Raw genomic sequence first — 10,931 nt, 5'->3', positions numbered from 1 at the left:
TGAAAAATACCGCTGCTGAAACGTTAGAACTCCCTGGTGGGGTATGCGGAGGATGGGGGGGATAGGGAGGGAGAGAGATGCCGCAGGTAAGTACCTTGCCTTGCACACAGCAGACACCCAGCACCCATAGCTCCCCCGCGCCAAGTCCTACCAGGAGTGATCCCTGAGTGCAGAGCCAGGAGTAAGCCCTGAGCACCATGGGTGGGGCCCCCAAACCAAAACTCACAATGAATGTGAGGTCCTGGGTTCTATCCCTGGCCAATATCGCACTGCCACAAGTGCTGGCTGTGGCCCAAAGTAGTGCAGAGAGAGAGTGCACTGCGTGGGCTTGCTTGACGGACAGAGAAGAAACAGCATCACTCACAGACTTGTGGGAAAGAGATGCTTCCAGTGGACAAGTGAAACTTGACTGCAAAAACTGAGAGTCTCTCGGGGCCGGAGCGATAGTACAGCGGGTAGGGCATTTGCCTCAAATGCTGCCAACCTGGGTTCGATCCCTGGCATCCCATATGATCCCTCCAGCACCACCAGGAGTAATTCCTGAGCACAGAGTCAGGAGTAATCCCTTAGCACCACTGGGTGTGACCCACAAAGAAAAAAAAAAAAACGAGAGTCTCAGAGACATGTGGGACATTAACCACCACCACAACAATCTATGGTGTCCCTGGAGTCCCAGAGGTGAGGAAAGTGCTGGACTGGAGAAAATATCAAAGGAATCGTTGAGGTTCCCCAAACTGGCCAAAGGCAGAAACCTACAGTTTCAATCAACGCAAAGAAAGCCACACCAAGACACAAAACCAAACGTGCAAAAACTAAAGACAAAAATTTGAAAGGAGCTGTGGGTGTGGGCTCATTAAAAAATGTTGTTTTGGGGCCACACTCGGTGGTACTCAGGGCTGCTCGGTACCTGCACTCAGAGATCATTCCTGGTGGGGCTCTAAAGACTATCTGGGATGCCGGGGATCTAACCTGGCTCAGCTGCATGCAAGGAAAGTGACCCACACACTGTACTATCTTGCTGGCCCCAAAACATTTCTAATATAAAGACGTGTGTGGATCAGATTTTATTTGGAGGGTCTTTTTTGTTTTGTTTTGATTTTTTGGGTTACGCCTGGTGATGCTCAGGGATTACTCCTGGCTCTGCACTCAGGAATTACTCCTGGCGGTGCTCGGGGGACCATATGGAATGCTGAGAATCAAACCCAGATCAGCCACATGCAAGGCAAATGCCCTCCCCGCTGTACTATTGCTTCCGCCCTCTGGGGCAGACTTGAGTGGTGGTAGCACTGTAGCACTGTCCTCCCGTTGTTCACCGATTTGCTCGAGTGGGCCCAGTAACGTCTCCATTGTGAGACTTCTTGTTACTGTGTTTGGCATATCGAATACGTCACGGGGAGCTTGCCAGGCTTTGCCATGGGGGCGAGATACTCTCGGTAGCTTGCTGGGCTCTCCGAGAGGGGCGGAGGAATTGAACTCGGGTCGGCCTGGCCGGCAGTGTGCAAGACAAACGCCCTCCCCACTGTACTATTGCTCCAGCCCTCTGGGGTAAACTTGAGCGGTGGCAGAAAACTTCAAAATATGGGTGGTGGGAAGGTGTAATGGTGGTGGGACTGGTGTTGAAATATTGAATGCAATCAATTATTGTGAAAAACTTTATGAAAAGAAAGCTTAAAATTTATTTATTTATTTATTTTGCTTTTGGGGTCACACCCGGCAATGCACAGGGGTTACTCCTGGCTCTGCACTCAGGAATCACTCCTGGCAGTGCTCAGGGGACCATATGGGATGCTGGGAATCAAACCTGGGTCGGCCACGTGCAAGCAAACACCCTACCTGCTGTGCTATTGCTCCAGCCCCTACAATATTTTTTAAAAGTCACATTGGCATACACTCACCTTTGTCTCCTGATGGTGACACTGAGACCCACTGCATTAGAACTGAGAACTGCTCTGAAAGAATCAGTAGGATTTGACAGTCAAGATCTATTAGGTGGGGCCAGAGCAATAGCACAGCGGGGAGGCACTTGCTTTGCACATGGCTGACCCTGGGTTCGATCCCCGGCATCCCATAAGGTCCCCTGAGTCCCGCCATGGGTAATTCCTGAGTGCAGAGCCAGGAGCAACCCCTGGGCACCGCTGGGTGTGGCCCCCAAACAAAACAAAATAAAACCCAAAGATCTACCAGGTGTATAAAGGTGAGAAGCAGACTAAGGGATTTGGGGAGATGCTTTGAACGCAGAATCCTTAGGTTTGATCCCCAAGCACCGTTGAGAGTGACTCTCTGGGCACATGCTAGGAGATGTCCCTGGGTATCACTGGGCAGGGCCCCTTCTGGTTCCCCAAACCTTGCACCAGGACACCACATTAAGTTATAAGAATGGTCAGGGGCCAGGGCTGGAGCAATAGCCCAGTGGGTAGGGCATTTGCCTTGTATGCGACCGACCCGGGTTTGATTCGCAGTATCCCATATGGTCCCCTGAGCACCGTCAGGGGTGAATCCTGAGTGCAGAACCAGGAGTAACCCCTGTGCATCGCCAGGTGTGACCCAAAAAATAAACAAAAAAAAGGTCAGGGGCCACAGGCCCCGTAATCAGGACATCAGTGACCACAGGGAGAGATGCCAAGACACTCAGTGTGTCTGGGGTATGAAGCATCAGTCTCTTAAAAACTGTCTGCACCTCAATCAGGGCGGTGGCTGGAACCGTCAGAGGCAGATCCCTCTGCGAACACCAGTTTACTCAGAGGCAAAACCCCAAGAGCTCTAGGACAGAAAGACTGACTCCCAAGGAGGATCATGCACTCCCCGGATGTCATAGAGAATTTTGATAGAATTCTCAAAAGAAATCAGTTTTTCAAGCAAAATGACTTTTGCATGTTCTATTCATTTCCTAGGGTTTCCGTGACAAAGAAACTCAGACGGGGTGTCTGAAACCAGAGGAGTATCTTGTCCTCACTTGTCTGGAAGCTGGAAGCCGCACGCCAACATTCCAGCAGCATTTGGCTCTCCAAGGCCTCGCTCCCGGGCCTACCCACAGACATCTCCCTGTGTGCTCACACATGTTTCTCTCATGCAAACATTCCTCACACATGTCTGTCTGTGTCAATGTCTCTCCTTACAAGATTCCCAGCCCTGTTGGACAGTGTCCCATCCTAAGGGCTCATTCTAACTTAAATATCTCTTCAAAGAAGCTCCCCTTTCCAACACCTTCACTCTGATATACGGACAAGAGTGTCAATATATGGGTTTGGGGGACACAATTCAGATCATGACACAGGACACCAAGTTCTGTGTCAAACCTCAGCTTTCCAAGGATTCAGCATTTTCTCTCTATGACACATTTCCCCAGCCTTTGCCACCGCTCTTATATTATCTGCAGCCATCAATTCCGCAACAGTCTTGGTGTTTTAAAAATAGGGCCGGGGGCTGGAGCAATAGCACAGCGGGTAGAGCATTTTCCTTGCACGTGACCGACCCGGGTTTGATTCCCAGCATCCCATACGGTCCCCCAATCACCGCCAGGAGCGATTCCTGAGTGCAAAGCCAGGAGTAACCTCTGTGCATCGCCGGGTGTAACCTAAAAAGCAAAAAAAAAAAAAAAAAAAAAAAAAAAAAAAGAAAGAAAAGAAAAAAAAAAGGGCCGGAGTGATAGTACAGTGGGGGAGTGTTTGCCTTACATGTGGCTGACCTGGGTTCAATCCCCAGTATCCCATATGATTGCCCAGCACCACCTACGGGTAATCCTGAGTGTGGAGCCAGGAGTAACTCCTGAGCAGTGCCAGGTGTGACCCCAAAAGCAAAAGCAAAAACCAAAACAACCCCAAGAAATCAAAGCTTTGACAACTTGGCCCTTTAGAATGATTTGATGCCTTAGCGGGCCCCGAGCTCACCTCGGCTTTATCTGAGCTGACTTTCCTGAGGAAGCCGGCTTCTATTCAGTCGCAGCTGGCCTCCTGGAACCTGCCTTCTGGTATTTGAACACTTCCAAGTGGTGGGAGGGGAGGCGTTCTCTTCTGCAACATCTGAGCGATCCTTAAGCATGCAAACACTCTTCTCTCATGAATGACTGAGCAACCTGGTGTTTACCAAGGAACAGACGGGGTTTTGCATCAGAATGAACTTCTCTTCTTTCTACCACCTACATTGATGCGTAAAGAAAATTGCTGAGGACTGAGAATCAGGAGAATTTGATGGGGAGAAAATTGGAAATTCACATCTTTAATTCTAAATTGTTTTTTTTTTTCCACTTTGAAACCAGAGTGGCTGACTCAAACTTCTTTCCTGCTATAAAAACTTGAGTTTCCAATCAGACATGAAGTTTTCACCATCCTGGTTTCCTCTTAACTTGCCCTTAAAAGAAAAATACAGGTTATTCCCTAAAGCTCTGGCCTATAGCATAGTTATCCAACGGTGGAAAACACCTCAGATACCCTCCAGCTCTGCAGAGGGGCAAACTGGGCATGTGGTGTGGGGAGGCAGCCTTGATTCTGTAGGAGATTTTCTAGTTCATTCCAAACAAACTCCCCAGGCTCCCTTGATGTCTTTTTTTTTAATTAAAATTTTTTTCTATTTTACTACTATTTTTCAAACACTAGCTAAACAATAAAATTCCATTGTTCTCTCTTTTTTTGGGGGGGGTTCTGTCATATAATGTTCCAACACCCATCCCTTCACCAGTGTACATTTCCCACCACCAATGTCCCTAGTTTTTCTCTGCAACCCCTACCCCTGCTTTCTCTCTCTCCTTTTGGGCATTATGGCTTGCAATATAGAAACTGAAAGGTTATCATGTCTTACAAATCTCTGGTCCCAGAACTTTGGAAAAAGTCCTTGCATTCCTGGGCTGGAGTGATAGTACAGCGGGTAGGACGTTTGTCTTGAACACGGCCGACCCTGGTTCGATTCCCAGCATCCCATATGGTCCCCCAAGCATCACCAGGAATAATCCCTGAGTGCAGAGCCAGGAGTAACCCCTGTGCATCGCCAGGTGTGACCCAAAAAGCAAAAAAAAAAAAAAGTCCTTACATTTCTCTTCTTCTCCTCCTTCTCCTTCACCTTCCTCTTCTCCTCCTCCTCCTCTCCCCTTTTCTCCTCCTCCTCCTCCTCCTCTTCCTCCTCTACCTCCTTCTCCTTCTCCTCCTCTTCCTCCTCCTTCTCCTCCTCCTCCTCCTACTTCTGCCACACCTGACAATGCTCAGGGTTACCCCTGTCTCTGTACTCAGGAATCACTCCTGGCAGTGCTCCATGACCTTATGGGAAGCTGGTGATCAAACCTGGGATGGCTGCGTACAAGGCACATGCCTAACCACTGTTCTATTTCTCCCACCCCTGATCACTTAAGTCTGATAAGTACGGACTAAGGACCAGGGTATGGGGGTCAACCTTTGACAAACTTTGCTTGTTTCGCTCCTATCTCGAGGACCAGAGTCTCCCCCCAACACCATGCGGAGCGAGGGTATTCTAGTGAATACCACTGTATTCACTAGAGCAGTGACACTCTGAGGTCCCAATGCACCAGAGGGTCCTCCCACGCCCTTCCCCATCAGATAGTCACTCTCCAAGGTACCTGCCCTGATGTTGAATAAGGTGGGAGATCCTCATCGGAGATTTCTAGAGCCAGAGATACTGTTCAAAAGGGAGAACACCTGAGTTCTCAGGGACCTAAGGATACAGTGGGGACGCACTTGCCTTGCATGTGGCCAACCCAGGTCCGATTTTGGCAGCCTATAGGATCCCCTGAGGGCCACCAGGAGTAATTCCTGAGTGCAGGGCCAGGAGTAAACCCTGGCATTGTGGGGGTGGCCCCCACCCCCTAAAAAGAAGACAAAGAACACATGAGCTCTCATGAGTCACAATTCACAAGATTTCGCTTTGTTTTTTCCCAGTGCAAACGAGCTCCTGGTTCAACAAGAGGTGTGCCTCAAATAAAGGCTTTTCTGGGGCTGGAGTCATAGCACAATGGGTAGGGCATTTGCCTTGCATGCAGTCAACTCAGGTTTGATCCCCGGCACCCCATATAGTTTCCTGAGCCTGCCAGAAATGACCTCTGAGCACAGAGCCAGGAGCAAGCCCAGGGCAGTGCTGGGTATAGCCGCCCCCCCCACCTCCCCGGCTCTGCACTCCTGGCAGGGCTCGGGAGACCATATGGGAGTGCAGGGGACCTAACCCGGGTCGGCCTTGTGCCAGGTACCATCGCTGCCGCTGCGTGTGCATGAGTTCGTGTACCGGACTCGAAAGGAGGCAACAGCTAAATAAGCACGTACAAAGTATCGGTGTCGGGCCACGGTCGGCCAGATTGCTGCTACCCAGGACAGGGCCTCTGGGCGCGTGCGATTCGGGACTCCCAGGCCTCGGCCCGCCTCTTCCCACCCCGCCTGCCAAACTGCCCGGGTGCACTGGTCGGTCAGAGGAGTCCCCAAAGCCCCACCCCGGGCCCGGGACTCGACAGGCCCCTTCCCCGCCCCACCTGCCAAATTGCTCTCGTTCATTGGCCAGAAAACCCCCTAAGCCCCGCCCCAGGCCACGCCTCCCCGGGGAGGACCGCCGCCGCGTCGAAGTCAGCGCCAAAGCCTCGATCGCGCTCCCCCGGGTCCTCCGGACCACCGAGCCCTCCTCCTAGAGCAGCCGCGGAGGAGACGCCGGGCGTGCTCCCCCCCACCACTCCACAGACAGCCACCCGGAAGTGCCTTCCAGCCGAGGGTCTCGGCGTCCCGTCCCCGCGCGACTCGTCGGTCCATGCCGTGTGCTCGGGCCGCGCCGCGAGTGCCGGTCCCCGGGGAGAAGGGGACGAGGGAGGCGCCGTCCGGGCCCTTCGGAAGGATGGCGGGCCGGGAGCGGGGCGCGCGCGCGCGGGCCGCGGCGGAGGCGGCCGGCCCCGAGGGGTAACGGCCCCGCGCCTGACAGTTGCCGCAGCCCCCGGGCCGCGGAGAAGCGAGGCGGCGTGTGCAGGACTGCCGTGCCCGGAGTGGCCGCCGGACAGGTGAGCGGGGCCGTCCCGAAGGACGGCCGTGGCGCGCGGGGGCGCCCCGGGTGGGGGCTCGACTCTCCCTCGCCTGCGCTGTCACTCGGGAGGCCTCGGCCGGGGTTGTCGCGTGGGTTCCCTTCGCTCGCTGCGGGGAGGGCTCGGGGGCCGGAGAGGAGTCGGAGGCCTGGCAGCCGGGGAGCACAGACCCGGGTGCTGGCGAAGCACCTCTCCGCGGGGCAGGCCACCCAGGAGAGGGCAGGAGTCCAGGATCCGCGGGAGGAGGGGCCCAGAGCCGGGCCTCTGCTAACAGAGGGCCACTCTGGGCTTAGCTCCCCTTAGCAGAAGGGTCTGTTTCCCTTGTGCCACCAACCTTGATCACTTTTGAACTGTGATTGTTTTGTTTTGTTCACGGGCCGCCCGCGGCAGTGCTCAGGTTCTGTGCTCAGCGATCACTCCTGGTGGGGCCCCGGGGACCATATGGGGTGCCAGGGATCGAACCGGGGTCTACCCTGTGCAAAGCAATTGCCCAACCCGCTGTGCTATAGTGCTTTTTTGGTTTTCTTCAAATATTACCATCCACATCAATATTACCATCCACATAAATCCAAATGAACGGTGTCTTAAAGGCTGTTTGATCCACCTTTATGACTTTATTTCAACAGAGCAGCCCCAGGCATTTTTTGTTTTCTTTTTTTTTTTTCCTTTGGGGGCTACTCTCTGCTCTGTTTGGGACCACACCCAAGAGTGCTCAGGGAATCATGCAGTACTGGGGATCAAACGCAGGCCCCTTCACATGTAAAACAGGGGTTCAGCACACTGAGCTCTTTCTGACTTCCACACTTTAAAAAATATATATTTATTTCGGCTTTGAATGAATATTTCCACAAGTACAGATAACTTGTTAAATAATTCTATCACTCAGAACTTTGGCTCTGTATTACCCGCATAGCTTTCAAAGAAGTTAATCGCGACAGCTCCCATAAGCATATATTTGGGGGGTGAGGCCCACACCTGGGGGTGCTAGGGGATCGCTTCTGGCAGGGCTCCGCGAACATATGGGGTGCAGGGGATCGAACTCAGGTTGGCTGCTGAAAGGCAAGAGCTCTACACACTGTACTCCCTCTCTGGCCCTCGACCCCATGTGCATGCAGTAGTTACACTATCTATCCTGGTGCTGATCTGAGCATGACGGGCACAGAGCCTGCCCTCACGCAGCTGCCCATCTCATCCAGCAAGAGGGCCCCTAATCAGCTCATCCCGGGACCAAGTGGGTAACTGCAAACAGAACAGTGGGAATTAAAGCTATCAGCTGTTCACTGAGAGGCTGAAACCAGTTTTACAGCAATTCAAGGGTGCGGCTGGTAGCTTCAGAGATTTTGTTTTTTTGGGGGGGCCACACCCCAGCAGTGCTCAGGGCTGCCTCCTGGCTCAGCATTCAGGGATCGCTCAGGGGACTATATGGGATGCTGAGGATCAAACCCAGGTCAGCTGTGGGGTTGCACTCACCCCAGCAGGGCAGAACTGGGGTGAGATGGGGGATGCCCAGCTCAGTGACCATGAGCATGTGACTCCACCCTTTGGAGCCTCAGCTTCCTCTGGAGGCGGTGCTTTGTGGCTGGTTCACGTGTGTTGCTCCGGCATGTGAAACCAGACGAAATGAATAGAACCCACTCCCTGGGCTCCCCGGCAGATGGTGTGCTCGCCTCCGGCCCAGGTGTCCCCCAGGAAGGATGTGCAGGCAGTGTGCGGGAGTGGATGGGCCCCACCACCTCACTGAGTCCGATGCCAGACAGTCTCTGGAAGAACAACCCAAGAGGAGCCGGGAGGTGCTTGTCTTGCCCCTGGCCTGGGGCCTGTCTGTGTTTGATCCCTGGGGACCACACAGGGTACCCCGAGCCCTTCCAGGAGTGGTTCCTGAGTGCAGAGCCAGGAGTCAGCCCCTGAGCACCACTGGATGTGGCCCCAAAACAAAAACAGCCCTGAGCTCAGATGTGGTGGCCAGGGGTTCAGAATCATAAAGGCAGGCACCTCTGTCCACTTCTGTCCTTTCTCCCACCCTCCCTCCCTCCCCTCCCTCCTTTCCCTCCCTCCCTCCCTTCCTCCCTCCCTGCCTCTGTCCTTCCATCTCTCCATCCTCCCTCACTCTGTCTGTCCTTCCCTCTCTCCTCCCTCCCTCCCTCTCTCCCTTCCTCCCTCCTTCCTTCCTTCCTTCCTTCCTTCCCTCCCTCCCTCCCTCCCTCCCTCCCTCCCTTCCCTCCCTCCTTCCTTCCTTCCTTCCTTCCTTCCTTCCTTCCTTCCCTCCCTCCCTCCCTCCCTCTCTCCCTCCTCCTTCCCTCCTTTCTCTCTCTCTCTCTCTCTCTCTCTGTCTCTCTCTCTCCGTTCCCTCTTTTTTTCTCAGCTGCCACACCCTGTGATGGAATTACTCAGGAATTGCCCTTGGTGGTACCGTATGGGCTGCTGGGGATGGAACCCGGGCTGGCCACATGAAGGCAAGCACCTTACTGGCTGTCCTATGGCGGCAGTCCCTCCTGTCCTCTTTTCACACTGCCGCCCGGGACAGTCCCCCCCTGCTGGCCTCTGTCTGCTCTCCCTGGGTACCAGAGGCAGGTTTCAGTCTCCTGCTGGGTCCTGCCTGTGCTTGCCCATACACAGATCCCTCACCCCGGTGTGCAGGCCCCCAACATCTGCCCCTGGCCACCTCTCCCGGCCGCCATCTTTTCTGTCCACTTCAGTCCACTCACTGGCTTCCTTGCGGGGCTTCAGGCCGGCCATCCCCCTCCCATCCCTGGGACCTTTGCAACTTGCTGCTTTGTTCCCCTGGAATGTTCCTCCCCTCGAGCCACTGGTGTGGCTCGCTCCCTCAGCTCTGGCCCTGTCTGCAGCCTGGCCTCTTCCCGCACCGGATGTCACCTCGCTGTGGTTTTCATTTGTCCTGTGTTCGGTGATTCCTTATTTGTGTCCCCCACTAAAATGCAAGCTCAGCAAAGAACAGAAACTTGGTTTCATTTGGTGAGGACCGCCTGAGCTGTATCCAGCCTGGCGCAGTCGCCGCCCAGGGTTCTTTGTGGGATGAATGAAACCATGAGCAAGGGAATGAGTGAGTCAAGGGGGGGGGCAGGGGTAGGGGGTTGGGAATGTGCCTGATGGAGCGAACTGCCAGTGGGGAGGGTTGCAGGGGTGGAAGGTGGCCTGCAGGGCAGGGGTTCAGCCAAGAAAGGGGGAGAGATGAGGCAAAGGGTTGACTGGAGATTGGAGAGCTGTGATTTGCCTGTAAATCTGCACAGCTATGGAGGTGCAGGGGGGCGGCGCTATGAACTTTCCCAGTTTGTGGGAAGGGCGGTGGGGAGTCCTGACAGGGGGTCCATGCTGGGAAGTTGTGTCCCCAAAGATCGCTCTGACCCTGGTGTGAGCTGGGCGGGGGGAGGGATGAGCCAGTGGAATGCAGTCATCAGGCAGAGTGGACAGTGACTCACCTATAGTTGATAGTGAACAAACAGTTGGGCAGCGATGGGCACATCTTCAGATCCGTGTGTCCCAGGTGGTGGCTGAGACTTGGACCTCTTCTGGGCACAGTGGGAAGCCCCTGAGTTCATGTTCCCTGTGGATGCACATTTAAGCAAGCCCCAGTGGAGTTTTTGCCGCATGCCGGGCATATGCCAAGAGCTCCAGCAGGAATACAAGAGAGTGAGATGCACTGGCCACCCGAGAGGTGACCGGGCAGAAATCCTGCCCGCATGGCGTCAGAACTCGCCCTCTGTCTTGAGCCTGTGTGCTTCTCCATCTTCACGCACGTGCGGCCAAGCCTCTCTGTTACCTCACAGCCCAGCCAGAATTCAGGGCTCACTCCTTGCAGAATCGCTAGTTTTTTTTTATTTTTTATTTTTGCTCTTTGGGTCACACCTGGCAATGCACAGGGGTTTCTCCTGACTGTGCACTCAGGAGTTACTCCTGGCGGTGCTCAGGGGACCAT

This window comes from Sorex fumeus, unplaced genomic scaffold (assembly GCF_029834395.1).
Source record: "Sorex fumeus unplaced genomic scaffold, SorFum_2.1 ptg000199l, whole genome shotgun sequence".
Taxonomy (NCBI): Eukaryota; Metazoa; Chordata; class Mammalia; order Eulipotyphla; family Soricidae; genus Sorex; species Sorex fumeus.
Note: the sequence above shows the minus strand (reverse complement) of the source record.